Source organism: Euprymna scolopes, chromosome 22 (genome assembly GCF_053919585.1).
Source record: "Euprymna scolopes isolate OS-2025 chromosome 22, ASM5391958v1, whole genome shotgun sequence".
Taxonomy (NCBI): Eukaryota; Metazoa; Mollusca; class Cephalopoda; order Sepiida; family Sepiolidae; genus Euprymna; species Euprymna scolopes.
Window position 1 is genome coordinate 93,429,512 of NC_136503.1, and position 20,770 is coordinate 93,450,281.

Below are 20,770 nucleotides of genomic sequence, written 5' to 3' on the forward strand. Positions count from 1 at the left end.
TTTCGAGTATGTAGACTTAATATTGACAGAGTTATTACGTAGGGAAATGTACAAAGACAGGCAGATAGATAGATAGATAGATAAATAGATTGATAGATTAAAAAAATATATACGTATACATAAATATATATGGAAACAATATTGTGTATTCTTTAAACTTTTTACGCAAATATTATGCAAGTATAAATCATGTAGAATATCTGCATGAATATAATTACACGTAATAGTTAACTAAAGATGATCATCCCATAAGAAAACCGAAAAAACTAATGGGGAATTGATTAAAATGAATGTTTATGTAGCAGAATTAGCAATAACCGAAATGAGGAGAAATAGAGAGCTTACCTCGGATACGTCTGTTGTGTTTCGGTCTGAGCGGAAGAGAGAGTTCCAAGATTACGTCGATGGGTTTTTATTAGTGTTTACCCCATGCAATTATCGTAGAATCTGTCTGCTCTCGCGCGATTATGCAAATACATAATTCCCGTTTTCATAGTTTTTTTTTCTTTCTGTCTTTTTTTGTCTTCTTTCTCCACGGTTATTACAGACAAGAAATCCCTCTTTTCTAGAGATGGGCAATACCGTGGCCTTCGTTATAAAGATGGCCGGCCAGCTGAAAAAATGACGTCATCGCCGAGGTCCCAACAAGCAAGATATGTGGAACTCTTAGACTGTCAATAATGAACAGTAATTTTTACAGACAGCGTTACAAAACTTCAAAATTGGATTAAAATAAAGAAATAAAGAACACGATAATTTATACTGAAACTCATCTAATATTAATAATAAAAAAATAATTAAAAAAACACAAGTTGTTTGTTTAAATATTATAAGCAATTGAATATTTCGTTGTATTATAGATTTTAAAGATTAGAATGCGTTCTTTAATTACTTATAAATTACATTTTAAAAAAGTGAAGGAACACGATTTGATTTGAAATAAACTTGAAGTTTATTTAATATAATTAAGTGAAAATTATGCATGTAAGATTATGAATATTTGAAGCAGAACACAAGCAAAACATTTGATATGAGTTAAGACAATAAACAAATATTAAAATTAAACTATTTTTTTAATCAAAATGAATTTTTTTTTTAAAATCAAAATGAATATTTTTTAATCAAAATGAATATTTTCTAACCACAATATTTTTAAATGCAAATGAACTACAATATTTTTCCAAATCAAAAACAATATTTTTAATAAATTCATGAAATATTGCACAGTAATAAAATAATTAACCTAAAGAAAAAATCATGTTTTTTATTTAAGATTATTTCACCACATAACAAAAATAACATGCAAAATCATTTTTTATATCCATATTTTCAGTTTGTTAAAATACGTGGGTTTGTATTACATAGATTCGAAAAAGTTGTCAAAAAACAAATATATAACAAATAAATGTTATCAAAGGCAAGATAAGTTACTTTTCTACCAAACTGGATATATTTTTCGTGTTTTTATTCAATGTAACATGTTTATTCAGCTCGAAAAACATACAGTGTTTACCGATGTATTCGAAAATTCCAGATGGCGTCTGATTCTCTCTTTAACACGGTAAGTTTGGGAAAAGGTGTTATAAATACAAAACCGGATAAAATACTGTTAAAAACTCGCTCAATATATGTTACCGTGACATAGGTTGACATATATTCGGCGGGTTTTTAATAGTATTTTGTATAGTTTTTTTATTTACAACACCTTATCCCAAACTTACCGTGTTAAAGAGAGAATCAGACGCCATCTGGAATTTTCGAATACATCAGTAAACACTGTATATTTTTCGAGCTGAATAAATATGTTACATTGAATAAAAACACGAAAAATATTTGGTAGAAAAGTAACTTATCTTGCCTTTGATAACATTTATTTGTTATATATTTGTTTTTTGGCAACTTTTTCGAATCTATGTGTACAGTAATACAAACCCAATTACGTTAATAAAATGAATTGTAAGATCACGAGTGAACGCGCGTTTTTTTAGTTTATATATATATATATATATATATATATATATATATATATATATATATATATATATATATATATATAAGTATTTTTAAATTTTATCTTTCTAGCTTTAAAAAAAAAGTTTAAAAATTTTATCAGCCGGCATAATTTATTTTTAAATATTGAAAAATTTCAGGAAAATTAATTTTTGCTAGATTTTTAAAACATGTGTGTCAACAGCTTTAAAAAAATCGTCTCTTCAAAAGAACGTGTTTTAAAGAGTCGATGTTGTCTCGCATTGTCATTAGTTTTGTATGTTGCAAAAATTTTTTTTTTAATATTAGCAATTTATTTAAAGCTTCTTCTTTTGAATGGTAAAAAACTTAGGATGATAATATTGAATTAAATTATAGTTACATCGTGTTAAATACAGGGGGGGAGCACGTTAAAACTTACTTTGCTGAATGGAGATGGTGTAAAATCTTTTTTTTTTAAACTGCATTATAATTCTTTATCTTTCGGAAATGAAAATACTGTCACTTTTTGGTCCTTTACGATAATTTCCTTGGAACGATGCACCGTGAAGGCATTTTAATAAAAAAAAGAAATATTACACTGACTTCAAGACGTTACGAGTTACAAGTGACTACCGGTGATTACCGGTGTCAAGCAAGGACTATCCGTGATGACGTCAGCAGATTAAATTATTTTTGCCCACCGGCCATCTTGTCTTTTAAGACGGTCTTGGCAATACTGACTGTTTCCTATCTGTGTTCCTGATTTTTTTTGTTTTGCCTACTACATTTAGCTTCAAGCTATTTCGGCTCGATTATGGCGAAGGTGCGGATAAGCAGTGATATTATCAAGCCGTTATCTGGCGAGGGAGACGTTGTAGCGTGGCTGAAAAAAGTGAGACTTGTCGCACAACTTCAGCAGGTGGATGATGTAGCGAGTCTGCTACCTTTATATCTGGAAGGTGATACACTGGCCCTCTACATGGAAATGGAGGAGGACGATCAAAAGAAGATAGACCAGATTGAGGCCCGATTAAAGGAGGCATTTAACGACGACGCATTTTGCAGCATACAGAAAAATAACTATAGTTAAATGGGTTGGCAAACGTGTAGATGGTTACGCCAACAGAATCAGGCGCTTAGATAACTTAGAGAGATTCACAAAATTGACTTTCATCACTGGGTTCCCTGATGCCATCTCAATTGCTCTTCAACAGGTACCAAACATCAAAGCCCTGACCATGGGGGAGCTAATGTTGAGAGTGAGAATTTTGGTGACGGCTGGGGAACAAAATCAGGACGTGGTTGCGGCCACACGCTCACCCAACAACCACAGGGCCCAGAATATTCCTGTAAGTGTGACCTGTTTCAAATGCAATGTTAAAGGCCACCTTGCAAAGGACTGTCGAAAACGTGGAACACGGGGTTACAATTGCGGTGAGAGTGGACACTGGGCTCGGAATTGCTCGGGAAACGAACAAGGGGAGGACGCAGAAGCGCCAGTCTCCTTCCCCACCAAGATGCAAACACGACGCTCCCAATGATAAGCATCCATGTTGACGGGACGCAATGTTTGGTGCTTATTGATACAGGATGCACTAGAACGATTTTACATGCAAACCGGTGCCGGTCTTGGAGAAAAACGAACGTGAATGTTAAAACGATTGGTGGAATGTCCCATGTGTGCTGCGGTGTTGGAGCGGTTTCTGTGTCCATTGATGAAGGTGTGTCTGCCAGAATCGATGTTTTGGTGGTGCGTGGCAAACCGCTGAGGTTGACACCATAAAAGCTCTGGAAGATGTCGTTGTCAAGCCTACAGGATCAGTGCGGCTTAGCGGCAGGAAAAATATTAAATGTGCAGCCATTTCTATTAATGAACTGGATTTCACTGACACCTTTGACCATCAAAACCGAACGTGAACCGCATCATGGAAGTGGTCTGAGAACCAACCCCCTGAAAGGCTACACAATCGAGTGTCAGAATAACCAGTGCCGGCAGAAATCCGTGAAGAATACACGCAGGAGCTCTGCACCTGGATAGATAATGGTTGACTCGTGCCATACCCAGCGGATAAATTGGGACCCCCTCCAAAGCCTAATTCCCCTGATGGTTGTGATATAGCAGAACAAAGCCAAAGTGCACCCAGTGATAGACTACCAGAAGCTAAATCATTACGTAGACGCGTTTACGGACAATGCAGATGTTTGTGTGGCTAAGCTGCACAGATGGAGACAAAAAAGTGCTAACGTGTCTCTACTGGACCTCAGGAGAGCATACCTACAAGTCCGGGTCCATGTGACACTGTGGTTATACCAGACTGTGGAAATCGACGGGAAAAATACTGTCTGACCCATCTGGGGTTCGGTTTGAATGTGGCCCCCTGATAATGAGAGCAATTGTCAGCAAAGTATTATCTCAGGAAGAAGTTGTAAGCCGCGCATCATCTGCTTACATTGATGACATTTTTGTCAATGAAGACGTGATGCCCGCGACCTGTGTAAGAGAACACCTAGCGCAGTTCGGGTTGGAGTGCAAGAACCCGGAGTGGTTGAAGGACGGTGCAAGGGTGCTGGGATTGGCAGTCAGAATTGAACGCAGTGAACTGTGGTGGAAGCGGGGAAATGCAATTCCAGAGGCTCCTAGCATTGTTACGCGATGAACAATGTTTTCCCTGTGTGGTCGACTTGTCGGGCACTTTCCAGTGTGCGGTTGGCTTCGTGTGGCTTGTGGAATCTCAGAAGGAGAGTAAGTTCAGTAACTAAGGGCTGGGAGGATGAAGCAAGGGACACCGTACTGCATCGTATGATGTTTGAAACCTTAGAATCTGTGCAGCAGAACGATCCGGCCTGGAGAAATTGGTGTGTGGACGGCAAAGAGCTGGATGTATGGGTCGATGCTAGCTCCCTAGCAATTGGTGCAGCCTTGGAGATGCGTGAAACTGTGTTGGACCTGAAGATGATTCTCAACATATCAACTTAGCCGAACTGGATTCTGTGTTGAAAGGCATCGATTTGGCTCTTCAGTGGCAGAGCAAGATGCTACATATAAAGACAAATTCTGTCTGCGTATACCATTGGGTCTCCGACACGCTAACTGGAAATGCGCGAGTACACACCAAAGCAGCAAGCGAGATGCTTATTAGGAGGCGATTAAGCATTCCCAAGGAGCTCGTGAAAGAGTCTGGGCTGACAGTGGATGTGACACTGGTTCCATCAGCACGAAACATGGCTGGCCGATTGACACAAGTACCACAGCGGTGGTTTGAGGCAATGAACAAGAAAAACGGGTTTGACCCGGTGATATGTGCGGTTCACACAGACGAGCTGGATGAGAGTCAAATCATGGCTATTCACAAAAGTAGTGGATATCCGGGGGTTCGACGCACTACATACTTTGTCAGGAGAAGTTTCCCAACCAAGACAAAAGCAACCGCTAAAACGGTCATACAGAAATGTGAGGAATGTCAGTCCATTGACCCAGCGCCAGTCAGATGGGAAAAGGGAAAGCTGGAAGTTAATGAGAATTGGCAGAGAATTGGAATGGATATCACGCATTATGACACCTTCCACTTTTTAACTCTAACAGACTGTGGTTCATCGCATTTCTCCATTTGAAGGAAATTGGCAAGGCAGGACTCAGCAAGCGTGAATCATCAGTTGGAGGCAGTGTTCCTCGAGCGTGGCTCACCGCATGAAATCCTTTTAGACAATGACACGGCTTTCTGTAGTAACGCGTTCCAAGAATTTGCACATAAATGGGAAGTTCACTTGCGATTCCATTGTGCGTACGCTCCAGCTGGGAATGGCATAGCAGAGCGATGTCACCATACGGTGAAACGAGTAGCGGCTTGGATGCGCTGTCCCATACAGGAGGCTTTCTACTGGTATAACATCACACCAAGAGACGACAAATCTCCCTTCACTGCGCCTGCCAACAGGATTTATCGATACGAAGTTCGAGTAAACCAGACCAATCTCGCAGAACCCCCAACCGCTTCGGCGGCATGGGGGTGCAAAGATCAAAGTGTAGTTTTTTGCTGAAGAAAGGTGACGGGCATGGAGGGGAAGAGTTAGACGACTACAGGCCCATAACTCTGCTAAACACAGAGTTGAAGATTTTGGCCAAGGTCCTGTCGAATCGGCTGCAGGTTGTTATCGACGAGTTGGTTGAACCGGAACAGAACTACGCTGTGAAGGGGAGATCGATTCAGAACAACTTGCACCTGATCCACATGATCCTAGAGGGGGGAATAGATGACGACACGGAAGCCGCGCTGATAAACTTAGATCAGTCCAAAGCTTTCGATAGGGTCGACCATCGTTTCCTGGCATCTGTCTTAGAGGCCGCCGGTTTTAAACCGGACTTTTGCAAGTGGATCTCCATAATGTATCGACAGCCCATGGCTGTCGTGCAAGTGAACGGAAAGCGCTCGAAACCCTTTGTTATCTCTCAAACAAGTAGTCTCGGTCGGTTTGTTATCTCTTAAACAAGTAGTCTCGGTCGGTTCGTCAGGGTTGTCCGCTGTCGCCCCTGCTTTATGTCCTGGCTTTGGAGCATCTTCTCCGCAAGCTGAGACATGGGGAGGCAAATTCGGCCCTGCGCGGAATGGCTCTGCCTGGCGGCTCAGCTGCCAAGGTATCCGCGTTCGCCGATGATGTCACGATCTGTGTGTCGGGCTTCAGAGACATTGAGGTCGTGTCGGAGGCACTCACACAGTACGAAAGAATTACAGGGGCCAAGATAAACCGCAACAAGTCGGTAGGACTGCGGTTGGGCGCATGGAGTGGCAACGCAAACCTCCCTGCGCCCTTCAGCTGGATAGATGGCCTGGTCCGGATCCTCGGCGTGTGGTTCGGACCGGGTCTCCAGCTTGACAAGAATTGGTTGGAGGTACGGTCAAAGGTGGAGGCTGCAGTCAATTCGTGGCTTCCTAGGAAACTTTCCTTAAAGGGTAGAGCTGAGGCGTGCGCCACTTACGTCTTTCCTCTCATCCTTTACCGACTGGCCGTACTTCCCCTGCCTGCACAACACCTAAAAGCTCTTGTCGAACTCTTGTCCTCGCTCCTTTGGGACAGAGGAAGACACTGGGTGAGCAGACAGGTCTGTATTCAACGTCCGTGTGAGGGAGGCTTGGGAATGCCGGACTTGAAGTGTCATCGAGATGCTGAGAGGCTGGCCTTCCTGAGCCACTATATGCAGGAGGACCAACCGTGGCACCCCGTGGTTACTGCCGCCTTCCCCGACCTCGTTCTCGACCCTTCCATCGAGAGCCGTCGCAGGCCGCGGGGAGAATCTGCCTACATGAAAGAGTGCCGAGCCGCGCTAAAACGACTACCAAGGTCCAGTGACCTTGTGACTGCTACCCGTAGGGAACTCCACAGGGATCTAGTGAAGGGGGCCGCTGACGACCCGCTATGCGCGCGTTTGGGGTGGCAGCAGAGTGAGATCCGCTCCGCGTGGAGCTGGGCGCCAGGTTCGAGTCATCTGAACAATTCGGAGTTCTCTCTGACCTGGCGATTGGCCCGAAATGCACTTCCACTCAACAACATACAATGCAGTTCTGGGTTTCTGGAGTCGCCTGATTGTCCCCGTTGTGGGACAACGGCTGTGGAAACTACGGATCACGCTTTCTTCGATTGCCGCGAACTCCGCCAGTACTGGTCGTATGTCAGTGGGGTGACGGCTCGCATCGATCCTGAGCATCCTCGCCCAATTACTGTATCCAATGTTGTGGACAACGTGAGGCCGCCGTGGGACCGGGAAAGACAAATGGTCTACGTTACGATTCTGGCCGTGGCGAGAATGGTGATTTGGACGTCGCATCTGCAAGGTTGCCGGGGGGGTGTTGTCTTTTTCTGATCAAGATCTGATCGCGTTCTTTAAACACCAACTACGGGTGAAGATCAGATGTGATAGAAGAAGGCTGCATCGCGCAGCATTTGACAGAAGATGGATACATGTGGCAAGTCTGTGTGTACGAAGAGGAGCCAAATTTGAATACGTGTTCCCCGCCTAGGTGTGGAACGCGCAGTTCTGTAAAGTTGAATTAAACAAGTAGTCTCTCAGCTAGCTGAGTGTGTGTTCCATCCCTCCCCGATTAGGAAGCCTCCAAGATCCCCATCCCCTCTTACCTGCAATTTTTGTTTTCACCCCTTCCTCTAAATTTTACCCATCTTGGAGAAAAAGAAATACAAACTAACCTCCATCCCTTACCCACAAAATTTTCTTTTCTCCATTCACCCCCATCTAGAGGGCATCCCCACCTAGAGACTGACCCGCAGAAGCGAGGTTCCTTTTACAAACCTAGTGGAACGGGCAGTCTATCAACTAGACGGGGTTGGGAGGGTCCTACTAATCACCTTTTGTTTTTTCTTCCCCCTCCCTCGACACAAATGAATTATTGTTACCATTTTATTGTTATCTTTTTTGTTTTTACACGTCAATAAAAAATGTTTTAAAAATTGGGAGTTACTAGGACGTCCCCCAATATGAAAGGGTGAATGCGGTATTATGGTGAAAGAAGATACTAGCTGGGAGAAACTTTTGACTTTGTTTAGTTCTGGAGTGACAAGGATGACCAACGACCCCCAAAATCCCCCCTTTTGAGTTGGCCATGTGCCTAAGTTTTTTGTTCATTGTTGATTTTTTTTCTGTATTTTTTTAACATGAATAAAAGATTTAATATCTCAAAGTGTAGTATCTGTTCTCTGATACATACACAGCGATAGGCAGTGTTGTTCTGGCGACACATTCTCGTGGCCGGCGAGCTTGTTGGGTAGCGTTCTGTCCGCACCCCCACTTTGTCTGTCTTTCTCTGCTCTCCCCCCTCCCCCACGGGGGGGATCCGAGCTGATAATTTACGACCTTCCCGCGAGGGAGGGTCGGAAACACTTTCTCTCTTCCCTCCACTAACTTCCCACTCCCTCTCTCAGTTCTATCTCCCCTCTTGCCGCCTTTGGCGCCACTTCTTTTTGGCGCCAAAGTCGGCTCCCAATTTGGACGCCGACTCCACGTCACTCATTTTGGTGAATTTATACAGGGAAGAGAGAGCTTTTTTCAAAAATGGACACCCCCAGCCCGGGGACCACCAATACAGATACCCCCAGCCAGGAGGCTACCACAAGAAAAACTGCTCCCCAAGAGGACGGCTCCCCAACAGGGGAAGCAAAAAGCAACGGGGCATACCGCCCGGACACTAAACCAAAGGACGCCCCTCAGAAGGCAGAAAACTCACCAGCAGCTCCCCAAGAGGGCGACTCCCCAAAAAGAGGGGAAATAACAATGTTGGACGGGGCATCCCGTTCCGGCAACAAAAATCAAGAGGCAGTAGCCCCAAAGGACGATAAGGGAGACAGTGCTCCCCAAGAGGGCGACTCCCCACAAAGGGGAGAAAAAACAATGTTGGACAGGGCATCCCGCTCTGACTACAAAAATCAAGAGGCAGTAGCCCCAAAGGATGATAAGAGAGACAGTGCTCCCCAGGAGGGCTACTGCCCCAAAAGGGGAGCAAATCAAGAAAACGAGGGGGCATACAGCCTAGACCTCCCCAAAACAAAAGGGGCAAAAGCTCCCAAGGACAATAAAGAGGACAATGCTCCCCAGGAGGCCGACTCCCCAAAAAGGGAAGTATTTCCTGGAAGAAGTATAGAGCAGGGAGAGTCGGTCCCAAAGGAAAGCGGAAAGGAAATGTGCCTCAAAATAGCAACCCTTCCGCCAAGGAACAGCAAAAACAGTCCAACCTCACCAAAGATCCAACACCAACAAGAGGGTCGGCATGGGGGAAGACTGTAGAGAAGCAACTGTCCCCTCAAGAGTATAGAGACTTGTACTTGACCAAGTACAGACAATACATAGAGGGGGCAGTAATTAAACCAGTGCCAGGCGCTTGGGAGGCAATCGAAGACAGAGTGCTCTCCCTCATCATCTCGGATATGCCGGAAAACCGCCTCCTAGGGATGAAAAAGGAAGACATGGCAGGGCTCCTACACAAGCTAAACATCCCGGTATTATACCTGTACCAGAGGAGCTACGCCATGTGGGACATCCTCCTACCCACCAAGGAAGATGCGGAGAGACTCTCCCTACAGGAAATTAAGTATGGGAGAACAAAACTAAAGCCCGAATACCAGGGCAGGACAAGGACCCGGGTGCAGGTATTCAATGTACCTATGCAAATATCAGCAGAAATCCTGGGATCCTTCTTCACACAGTTCGGCGAGGTGGAAAAAATAACCCCAGTGCGGTCGAAAACCGGCATGCACTTGGGCAGCTACACTGTGGCCATGAGGCTAAAAAAAGAAGGCTTCCAGGCGATACCAGCACAGCTGACATTTAAGGAGGCAACTATGACAGTAGTAGTGGAGGGGCGTCGTCCGCACTGCTGGTTCTGCCAAAAACAGGGTCACATGGCCAAGAGCTGCCCTCAAAGTCAAATCCTACTCAAGTGACACTAAAGGCGGTCCCAACCTCTGAGACAGCACCAGTGTCCAAACAGGCTGTCACAACTCCTGCAACCAGAGCACCAACCCCAGCACCGAGGAAACCCAAAACTGTGCAGGAGGCCAAAGGGGAGGAATGGATCACGGTAATGAGGCGGAAACGGAAGCCCACAATCCCATCTGCCACCGTCCCACAACCAACCCAACAACCGAGGCAGCAACAACAACAGCAGCCTCCACAACAGCCGCAGCAACAGCCATGGCAGCAGACACAGCAGCAGCAGCCAAACCAGCCGTTGAACCAGCCGCAGCAACAACATCAGCTGCCGCGGCCAATTCCACAACCAATGCCACGAAAACAGCAGCAACAACAAAAACAGCAGCAGCAGCAACAGCCAGAACAGCAGCAACAAAAACGGCTGCAGCAACCAGAAAAGCAACAGCATCAACCGGAGAAACAACAATTAGAGGAGCAGCAACAACCAACGGTCCCCACACCAATTGAGACGGGGATCAAGCGAAGAAAACACTGCTCCTCTGAGGATGAATCTGCTAGTGAGAGGGAGAGGAACTCAACCTCACCACTCCCCGGTTCATTCAAAAGAATAAAAAAAAAAAGGAAAGGGGAAGAAAAGGCAGCCCCCACTCCCTGTGAGCATACACCACCTCTAACAACAACACAACCCACTTTCACCCCCATACCACATACTGCACCAACACTAGACACTGCACTAACACCAACACCAACATCAGTAACCGCACCAACACCAGACACTGCACCAACACCAGACACTGCACCAACACCAACACCAGACACTGCACCAACACCAACACCAGACATCACACCAACACCAACACCAGACACCACACAGACACTCGTCCCCACACCAATGCAAATTGAGCCGCCATCCCAGAAAGAAAAGAATGAACCCGGGAGGGGGAGAGACCCTTCAGATTCTCCCACTTACGGACTCACTCCAACAGGGACTCTCGCCCTCGAAACGAGAGAGGAACTTTGTTTTGTAGACCCCCTGTCTGTGGCAATGGGCTTACCACACCGGCAGAGAAAAAATTTAAAACCTCTGCTGGACTGCCAACAGATAGGGGGAAAAGACGTTAATGTCCCCTCTAATTTCCCGGACGCCCCACGGCTAACAACTTTCGTCAGGCTTCCTGAGGCCTGCAAAACCAACGTGTGGACAATGCTGGAAGCCGCTGAAGGGGCTGGTCCGGGAATTGAACTGATTAGGCAAAATTACCCTTCCCTTGAGGAACTCGCAAAACAATGCAAGGGAAGGGTCCCAGTGTTGGTCCATCCGTCACTCTATAGGGCCCTTAAACTGACTTACCCTTTGGATGTCGGCGGCATTGTGAGAGAAGGTCAGGACATGAAAAACCTGACCACCTTGAGCATTGCACACAACGTCGGTGTCCTTTCCCCGGCTGACTTTGGAGCTGAGTGTAACACACCTTAAGGTAGGTACCATGGCTTTGAATTTGGCTAGTCTGAATGCGAGGGGCTTGAGATCATCGGGCCGGGCGGCTCGCCTCCGGCACGACCTCTTGTCCCTGGGAGTGGATGTTGCTGCGATTCAGGAGACGCATTTCGTTTCCTCTGTGGACTGTCAGGTGCTGGCCCGAGACTTTGAGGTTTTCTCAGCATATGGCAGCCCGCGGGGGAAGGGAGTTTCCGTGCTGGTTAAACGTACCCTGTCGGCGACGGTCGACGTTGTCCATAGAGATGCGGTGGGTAGGCTGGTTGTGGCCGATGTTGCCGTAAAAGATTCTGTGTTTCGGGTGATTGCGGTTCATGCGCCCAGCACCGCTCGTGAGAGGGTCTCATTCTTCAGTCAGCTTGACGCGTTTGTAGATTGTCGGAAGCGGGTAGTGCTAATGGGGGATTGGAATTCCATCTTAGACCCCGACATAGATAAGGTAGGAGGCGGAGCTAGAGGATCGGAGAGGTGCGAGTCCAGCCTGGCTGATCTGATGGCTAGATGCGGTCTGGTCGACAGGTTTCGGGTCGAGCATCCAGGGCGGGAGATGTGGACGTGGACCAATAGTGTTTCCTCCTATCCAAATACTTATTTGGACAGGATGTTAGTTAGGAGAGGCGAAGTAGACTTCTTATCTTGTCCCACGTTCACTTGGCTAGGCCAGACGGACCATAAATTAGTTATGGCCCGGCTGAAGCTAGGAAATAGGCCTAAGTTAGCGGGGTACTGGAAGTTAAACACCTCCCTACTGGAGATACAAGACTTCCAAGATCAGTTAAGAGAATTGATTAAAAAGGCACTAGTGGGGGCGGTTACCGGGAGTAAGTGGTGGTTAGGTCTCAAAGCCAAGATCAGAAGCTTCTCCGTCAAGTATGCCCAGCGCCTCGCACTAGATAAGGCCAAGACGAAGAAGAAGCTAGAGTAGAAACTAGCCCAGGCTACGGGGGAGGGTGATAGGGTTAGTCAGGAACTAGCTAAGCAGGACCTTCTACGCGAGACTAGCGAGCGTTACGAAGGCCAAGTAGTTAGAGCTAGGCTTAGAAAGATAGGCAACGAAGCAGTCAATTCTGATGCAGACGTGCACCGTGAGGTTTCTAGGCGTGGCTCGGACAAATACATTGCAAAAATTAAACATCCGAATGGACGCACCCTGGAATCGACTCGGGAGATCTGCGAGGGGTTTCGAGAACATTTCGAGGAGCGTTTTACGCAGCAGCCCGATCTCCCGGTCCTTGAGTTTAGCGACTATTTGGCCGACTCTCCCCGCCTCGAGGCGGCTAGAGCGGCTAGTTGCGAGGGCCGGGTGACGGAGCGGGAGGTCTTTACTGCGCTGAAGCAGGTCAGCTGTGACAGATCGCCAGGACTTGATGGTCTGCCATACGAACTGTACTTGAGGCTGTCGCCCATGTTTCTGCCTCTTCTGACGGATATGTTCAACCATTGGTTTGCTCAGGGATCCATCCCAGGGCAGGTGACCAAGGGAGTGATCACATTGCTGAAGAAAGGTGACGGGCATGGAGGGGAAGAGTTAGACGACTACAGGCCCATAACTCTGCTAAACACAGAGTTGAAGATTTTGGCCAAGGTCCTGTCGAATCGGCTGCAGGTTGTTATCGACGAGTTGGTTGAACCGGAACAGAACTACGCTGTGAAGGGGAGATCGATTCAGAACAACTTGCACCTGATCCGCATGATCCTAGAGGGGGGAATAGATGACGACACGGAAGCCGCGCTGATAAACTTAGATCAGTCCAAAGCTTTCGATAGGGTCGACCATCGTTTCCTGACATCTGTCTTAGAGGCCGCCGGTTTTAAACCGGACTTTTGCAAGTGGATCTCCATAATGTATCGACAGCCCATGGCTGTCGTGCAAGTGAACGGAAAGCGCTCGAAACCCTTTGTTATCTCTCGGTCGGTTCGTCAGGGTTGTCCGCTGTCGCCCCTGCTTTATGTCCTGGCTTTGGAGCCTCTTCTCCGCAAGCTGAGACATGGGGAGGCAAATTCGGCCCTGCGCGGAATGGCTCTGCCTGGCGGCTCAGCTGCCAAGGTATCCGCGTTCGCCGATGATGTCACGATCTGTGTGTCGGGCTTCAGAGACATTGAGGTCGTGTCGGAGGCACTCACACAGTACGAAAGAATTACAGGGGCCAAGATAAACCGCAACAAGTCGGTAGGACTGCGGTTGGGCGCATGGAGTGGCAACGCAAACCTCCCTGCGCCCTTCAGCTGGATAGATGGCCCGGTCCGGATCCTCGGCGTGTGGTTCGGACCGGGTCTCCAGCTTGACAAGAATTGGTTGGAGGTACGGTCAAAGGTGGAGGCTGCAGTCAATTCGTGGCTTCCTAGGAAACTTTCCTTAAAGGGTAGAGCTGAGGCGTGCGCCACTTACGTCTTTCCTCTCATCCTTTACCGACTGGCCGTACTTCCCCTGCCTGCACAACACCTAAAAGCTCTTGTCGAACTCTTGTCCTCGCTCCTTTGGGACAGAGGAAGACACTGGGTGAGCAGACAGGTCTGTATTCAACGTCCGTGTGAGGGAGGCTTGGGAATGCCGGACTTGAAGTGTCATCGAGATGCTGAGAGGCTGGCCTTCCTGAGCCACTATATGCAGGAGGACCAACCGTGGCACCCCGTGGTTACTGCCGCCTTCCCCGACCTCGTTCTCGACCCTTCCATCGAGAGCCGTCGCAGGCCGCGGGGAGAATCTGCCTACATGAAAGAGTGCCGAGCCGCGCTAAAACGACTACCAAGGTCCAGTGACCTTGTGACTGCTACCCGTAGGGAACTCCACAGGGATCTAGTGAAGGGGGCCGCTGACGACCCGCTATGCGCGCGTTTGGGGTGGCAGCAGAGTGAGATCCGCTCCGCGTGGAGCTGGGCGCCAGGTTCGAGTCATCTGAACAATTCGGAGTTCTCTCTGACCTGGCGATTGGCCCGAAATGCACTTCCACTCAACAACATACAATGCAGTTCTGGGTTTCTGGAGTCGCCTGATTGTCCCCGTTGTGGGACAACGGCTGTGGAAACTACGGATCACGCTTTCTTCGATTGCCGCGAACTCCGCCAGTACTGGTCGTATGTCAGTGGGGTGACGGCTCGCATCGATCCTGAGCATCCTCGCCCAATTACTGTATCCAATGTTGTGGACAACGTGAGGCCGCCGTGGGACCGGGAAAGACAAATGGTCTACGTTACGATTCTGGCCGTGGCGAGAATGGTGATTTGGACGTCGCGTCTGCAAGGTTGCCGGGGGGTGTTGTCTTTTTCTGATCAAGATCTGATCGCGTTCTTTAAACACCAACTACGGGTGAAGATCAGATGTGATAGAAGAAGGCTGCATCGCGCGGCATTTGACAGAAGATGGATACATGTGGCAAGTCTGTGTGTACGAAGAGGAGCCAAATTTGAATACGTGTTCCCCGCCTAGGTGTGGAACGTGCAGTTCTGTAAAGTTAAATTAAACAAGTAGTCTCTCAGCTAGCTGAGTGTGTGTTCCATCCCTCCCCGATTAGGAAGCCTCCAAGATCCCCATCCCCTCTTACCTGCAATTTTTGTTTTCACCCCTTCCTCTAAATTTTACCCATCTTGGAGAAAAAGAAATACAAACTAACCTCCATCCCTTACCCACAAAATTTTCTTTTCTCCATTCACCCCCATCTAGAGGGCATCCCCACCAAGAGACTGACCCGCAGAAGCGAGGTTCCTTTTACAAACCTAGTGGAACGGCCAGTCTATCAACTAGACGGGGTTGGGAGGGTCCTACTAATCACCTTTTGTTTTTTCCTCCCCCTCCCTCGACACAAATGAATTATTGTTACCATTTTATTGTTATCTTTTTTGTTTTTACACGTCAATAAAAAATGTTTTAAAAATTGGGAGTTACTAGGACGTCCCCCAATATGAAAGGGTGAATGCGGTATTATGGTGAAAGAAGATACTAGCTGGGAGAAACTTTTGACTTTGTTTAGTTCTGAAGTGACAAGGATGACCAACGACCCCCAAAATCCCCCCTTTTGAGTTGGCCATGTGCCTAAGTTTTTTGTTCATCGTTGATTTCTTTTTCTGTATTTTTTTAACATGAATAAAAGATTTAATATCTCAAAGTGTAGTATCTGTCCGGCAGATACTGCACTTAAGATAATTTGTACCAGTCAATGGAGGGGAAACCCTCTATACTGGGACAATTATTTTTGGTAACCAGAGTGACCCCTTTTAGGGGAGCTGGTTTTTACCTCACATTAAAAACGGCCTTGTGCCTAATTTGCTCAGTGGGGGAGCAAATAAATACCATCTGTTCCGGCAGATACTGCAAGCTATGACTAGCTAGGACTAGCTATGACTAGCAAAGACCAGATGTGGGGGCAACCCCACATGCCTGACCTTTAACCAGCTCCCATTTCCCACCTCTCGGGAGCTGGTCCCCTCTTTCCCTTCCCCCTCCCTTCACTCCTCACATTAAAAATTGGCCTTGTGCCTAATTTGCTCGGTGGGGGAGCAAATAAATACCATCTGTTCCGACAGATACTGCAAGCTAAGACTAGCAAAGACCAGCTATGACTAGCAAAGACCATATGTGGGGGTAACCCCACATATCCGAACTTGGTCAAGGTAGGGATCACCCTACGACCACAGTTACCATCCAGCACCCATTTCCCACCTCTCGGGAGCAGGATCCCCCTTTCCCTCCCCCCTCCCTCCATCTCCACATTAAAAAACGGCCTTGTGCCTAATTTGCTCAGTGGGGAAGCAAATAGATAAACCCAGGTCCCACTCACCCCCAAACCGCTTCGGCGGCACGGGGGTTCAAAGATCAAAGTTTCTTGGCCTTTTGGCCTAGATCAAAGTGTAGTATCTGTTCTCTGATACATACACAGCGATAGGCAGTGTTGTTCTGGCGACACATTCTCGTGGCCGGCGAGCTTGTTGGGTAGCGTTCTGTCCGCACCCCCACTTGGTCTGTCTTTCTCTGCTCTCCCCCCTCACGGGGGGATCCGAGCTGATAATTTACGACCTTCCCGCGAGGGAGGGTCGGAAACACTTTCTCTCTTCCCTCCACTAACTTCCCACTCCCTCTCTCAGTTCTATCTCCCCTCTTGCCGCCTTTGGCGCCACTTCTTTTTGGCGCCAAAGTCGGCTCCCACTTTGGACGCCGACTCCACGTCACTCATTTTGGTGAATTATACAGGGAAGAGAGAGCTTTTTTCAAAAATGGACACCCCCAGCCCGGGGACCACCAATACCGATACCCCCAGCCAGGGGGGCTACCACAAGAAAAACTGCTCCCCAAGAGGACGACTCCCCAACAGGGGAAGCAAAAAGCAACGGGGCATACCGCCCGGACACTAAACCGAAGGACGCCCCCCAGAAGGGAGAAAACTCACCAGCAGCTCCCCAAGAGGGCGACTCCCCACAAAGGGGAGAAAAAACAATGTTGGACGGGGCATCCCGTTCCGACAACAAAAATCAAGAGGCAGTAGCCCCAAAGGACGATAAGGGAGACAGTGCTCCCCAAGAGGGCGACTCCCCACAAAGGGGAGAAAAAACAATGTTGGACAGGGCATCCCGCTCTGACAACAAAAATCAAGAGGCAGTAGCCCCAAAGGACGATAAGAGAGACAGTGCTCCCCAGGAGGGCTACTGCCCCAAATAGGGGAGCAAATCAAGAAAACGAGGGGGCATACAGCCTAGACCTCCCCAAAACAAAAGGGGCAAAAGCTCCCAAGGACAATAAAGAGGACAATGCTCCCCAGGAGGCCGACTCCCCAAAAAGGGAAGTATTTCCTGGAAGAAGTATAGAGCAGGGAGAGTCGGTCCCAAAGGAAAGCGGAAAGGGAAATGCCCCTCAAAATAGCAACCCTTCCACCAAGGAACAGCAAAAACAGTCCAACCTCACCAAAGATCCAACACCAACAAGAGGGTCGGCATGGGGGAAGACTGTAGAGAAGCAACTGTCCCCTCAAGAGTATAGAGACTTGTACTTGACCAAGTACAGACAATACATAGAGGGGGCAGTAATTAAACCAGTGCCAGGCGCTTGGGAGGCAATCGAAGACAGAGTGCTCTCCCTCATCATCTCGGATATGCCGGAAAACCGCCTCCTAGGGATGAAAAAGGAAGACATGGCAGGGCTCCTACACAAGCTAAACATCCCGGTATTATACCTGTACCAGAGGAGCTACGCCATGTGGGACATCCTCCTACCCACCAAGGAAGATGCGGAGAGACTCTCCCTACAGGAAATTAAGTATGGGAGAACAAAACTAAAGCCCGAATACCAGGGCAGGACAAGGACCCGGGTGCAGGTATTCAATGTACCTATGCAAATATCAGCAGAAATCCTGGGATCCTTCTTCACACAGTTCGGCGAGGTGGAAAAAATAACCCCAGTGCGGTCGAAAACCGGCATGCACTTGGGCAGCTACACTGTGGCCATGAGGCTAAAGAAAGAAGGCTTCCAGGCGATACCAGCACAGCTGACATTTAAGGAGGCAACTATGACAGTAGTAGTGGAGGGGCGTCATCCGCACTGCTGGTTCTGCCAAAAACAGGGTCACATGGCCAAGAGCTGCTCTCAAAGGTCAACTCCTACTCAAGTGACACTAAAGGCGGTCCCAACCTCTGAGACAGCACCAGTGTCCAAACAGGCTGTCACAACTCCTGCAACCGGAGCACCAACCCCAGCACCGAGGAAACCCAAAACTGTGCAGGAGGCCAAAGGGGAGGAATGGATCACGGTAATGAGGCGGAAATGGAAGCCCACAATCCCATCTGCCACCGTCCCACAACCAACCCAACAACTGAGGCAGCAACAACAACAGCAGCCTCCACAACAGCCGCAGCAACAGCCATGGCAGCAGACACAGCAGCAGCAGCCAAACCAGCCATTGAACCAGCCGCAGCAACAACATCAGCTGCCGCGGCCAATGCCACAACCAATGCCACGAAAACAGCGGCAACAACAAAAACAGCAGCAGCAGCAACAGCCAGAACAGCAGCAGCAGCAACAAAAACGGCTGCAGCAACCAGAAAAGCAACAGCACCAACCGGAGAAACAACAACTAGAGGAGCAGCAACAACCAACGGTCCCCACACCAATTGAGACGGGGATCAAGCGAAGAAAACACTGCTCCTCTGAGGATGAATCTGCTAGTGAGAGGGAGAGGAACTCAACCTCACCACTCCCCGGTTCATTCAAAAGAATAAAAAAGAAAAGGAAAGGGGAAGAAAAGGCAGCCCCCACTCCCTGTAAGCATACACCACCTCAAACAACAACACAACCCACTTCCACCCCCATACCACATACTGCACAAACACTAGACACCGCACTAACACCAACACCAACATCAGACACCGCACCAACACCAGACACTGCACCAACACCATAAACTGCACCAACACCAACACCAGACACCGCACCAACACCAACACCAGACACCACACCAACACCAGACACCGCACCAACACCAACACCAACACCAGACACCACACCAACACCAGACACCGCACCAACACCAACACCAGACACCACACAGACACTCGTCCCCACACCAATGCAAATTGAGCCGCCATCCCAGAAAGAAAAGAATGAACCCGGGAGGGGGAGAGACCCTTCAGATTCTCCCACTTACGGACTCACTCCAACAGGGACTCTCGCCCTCGAAACGAGAGAGGAACTTTGTTTTGTAGACCCCCTGTCTGTGGCAATGGGCTTACCACACCGGCAGAGAAAAAATTTAAAACCTCTGCTGGACTTCCAACAGATAGGGGGAAAAGACGTTAATGTCCCCTCTAATTTCCCGGACGCCCCACGGCTAACAACTTTCGTCAGGCTTCCTGAGGCCTGCAAAACCAACGTGTGGACAATGCTGGAAGCCGCTGAAGGGGCTGGTCCGGGAATTGAACTGATTAGGAAAAATGACCCTTCCCTTGAGGAACTCGCAAAACAATGCAAGGGAAGGGTCCCCGTGTTGGTCCATCCGTCACTCTATAGGGCCCTTAAATTGACTTACCCTTTGGATGTCGGCGGCATTGTGAGAGAAGGTCAGGACATGAAAAACCTGACCACCTTGAGCATTGCACACAACGTCGGTGTCCTTTCCCCGGCTGACTTCGGAGCTGAGTGTAACACACCTTAAGGTAGGTACCATGGCTTTGAATTTGGCTAGTCTGAATGCGAGGGGCTTGAGATCATCGGGTCGGGCCGCTCGCCTCCGGCACGACCTCTTGTCCCTGGGAGTGGATGTTGCTGCGATTCAGGAGACGCATTTCGTTTCCTCTGTGGACTGTCAGGTGCTGGCCCGAGACTTTGAGGTTTTCTCAGCATATGGCAGCCCGCGGGGGAAGGGAGTTTCCGTGCTGGTTAAACGTACCCTGTCGGCGACAGTCGACGTTGTCCATAGAGATGCGGTGGGTAGGCTGGTTGTGGCCGATGTTGCCGTAAAAGATTCTGTGTTTCGGGTGATTGCTGTTCATGCGCCCAGCACCGCTCGTGAGAGGGTCTCATTCTTCAGTCAGCTTGACGCGTTTGTAGATTGTCGGAAGCGGGTAGTGCTAATGGGGGATTGGAATTCCATCTTAGACCCCGACATAGATAAGGTAGGAGGCGGAGCTAGAGGATCGGAGAGGTGCGAGTCCAGCCTGGCTGATCTGATGGCTAGATGCGGTCTGGTCGACAGGTTTCGGTTCGAGCATCCAGGGCGGGAGATGTGGACGTGGACCAATAGTGTTTCCTCCTATCCAAATACTTATTTGGACAGGATGTTAGTTAGGAGAGGCGAAGTAGACTTCTTATCTTGTCCCACGTTCACTTGGCTAGGCCAGACGGACCATAAATTAGTTATGGCCCGGCTGAAGCTAGGAAATAGGCC

The 20,770-nt window shown here is 48.3% G+C and overlaps 1 pseudogene; it reads left to right on the forward strand.

The window, feature by feature from the left end:
* The first annotated feature begins 16,715 nt into the window (after positions 1-16,715).
* On the forward strand, positions 16,716-16,807 carry LOC145244122 (U2 spliceosomal RNA; annotated as a pseudogene).
* Positions 16,808-20,770: the final 3,963 nt, after the last annotated feature.